Raw genomic sequence first — 2,076 nt, 5'->3', positions numbered from 1 at the left:
GTGTCTTTAACTATTGATACAGTTCTCTTCTACCTGCAATGAGTCTACAGGCCAGTTCTGATTTTAAATATTCAAATACCAAATTTAGCACAGGGAATTACATTCAGTATCTTCTAATAACATATAACAGAAAAAAATCGGAAAAATACATGTGTATGTATAACTGAATCATTTTGCTGTACATCCAAAACGAAGACTAAATTTATTACTATTGTAAAGCAACTATTATTTAGTTAAAAAATACTAAATTAAGAGCTGTCTATAATGTGTGAGTTTTAACTTACGTTTTTATTTTTATTTTTCCAAAAGACAGATTATAGGTATCTTTTAATTATGTGTCTTGGTAAGACTTTTCATGTCATTTATTTTGTACATCAGAAAAAATAAGGTTTTCCAGCCTTGTATACTGATGTGCTGTTGGTGGAATATGACAGCTGCTTGGCAGAAGCAGAGGAAAGGGGGCTTGGAGAGCATCGCATCCAGGGACCTCCAAATGGATGGCACTGGAATCTCATGGGAGGCCTGTTTACCACGCAGACTTCTGCTGCCTCCCTTCGCCTGGGGCTGAAGCAATGCTCCGCAGGAAGATGTGGGAGTGTGTGAGTGTGTCTTAATCTTCCCCTCGCGGTTCAAGTTGAGATGTCCCACTGGCTTTGGGGACCAGGGAGCTAGCCCAGCCCCCTCATTTAACAGGTGAGAAACTGAGTGCTCAGAAAGCCGATGGGATTTGCAACCCCCCCGGGTTGGGGGAAGTGTATAAGCCTTAAGCCCTCCTTCCTCTGCTCCAGGGACTCACACATAGTAACAGCTGGATTCAGGTGCAATGAGCCACTGCTGTGGGGACAGGTCAGCAGTACATGAGGGAGATAAAGAGACAAAGAGCCCCAGTTTTGGAGCTGACAAACCACCGCCCAACCCCGTCTTTGGCCGCTGGAGGCAGAAGCAGGGCGTGGGTCAACCTAGCCTTGCGTCTGCCATCCTGTCTCCCAGGGGTGACTCCAATCTGTGTCTCAGCAACATAATAGGTGTCGCAGTAACCTTCAAGGTCGCTCTCCAACGTCTGGAGCTGCAAATGTTGAAATCGTCCATATCAAATATTACTTAAAATTAACAACCCACTCACCACGCAGGCAGCTCCAATCAAGCAGAGTCCAAGGTCCCTTGGCTGAGAATTTAACTGGCCCTTGATGGATTTGAGTGACCATCTCAAAGCAGTATTTTTCAACTAAAAATAAAGTTAATATGATCCAGAAATCCCACTCCTCAGCATATAACCAGATGGAACTCTACTACAAAAAGGTACATGCCCCTCAATGTTCATAGCAGCAATATTTATAATAGCCAAGATACAGAAGCAACCTAAATGTCCATGGACAGATGACTGGATGCAGAAGCTGTTGTGTATATATATATATATATATATATATATATATAATATATATAAATACTATTCAGCCATAAAAAAGAAAATATAATGCCCTTTACAGCAACATGGATGGACCTGGAGATCATCATACTAAGTGAAGTTAAGTCAGACAGACAAAGACAAATATCATATGATACCACTTATATGTGGAATCTCAAAAAAAAAGATATAAATGAACTTATTTACAAAACAGAAACAGATTCACAGACATAGAAAACAAACTTATGGTTAACAAAAGGGAAAGGGATGAGGGGGTGAGGGAGGGATAAATTAAGAGTTTAGGATTAACAGATATAAACTACTATATATATATATATATATATAAATAGATAAACAAGGACCTACTGTACAGCACAAGGAACTATATTCAGTATCTTATAATAACTTATAATGGAAAAGAATATGAAAAGGAATATATATATATATATATGTGTGTGTGTGTTTATGTCTGAATCACTAAGCTGTACACCAGAAACTAACACAACATGGTAAATCGACTATACTTCCATTAAAAACAGAAACACAAATGAAAACAAGGCACCCCCTTAACTCATCAGAGTAGGAGTGGGAAGTCAGATGATGCTCTTGTGCTCTGGTGGGCGTGAGAACTGGGACAACCATCCTGGGCCACCATCTGGCAGTCAGAGCCT

This window comes from Camelus ferus, chromosome 26, assembly GCF_009834535.1.
Source record: "Camelus ferus isolate YT-003-E chromosome 26, BCGSAC_Cfer_1.0, whole genome shotgun sequence".
In the NCBI taxonomy this organism is placed as follows: domain Eukaryota; kingdom Metazoa; phylum Chordata; class Mammalia; order Artiodactyla; family Camelidae; genus Camelus; species Camelus ferus.
Note: the sequence above shows the minus strand (reverse complement) of the source record.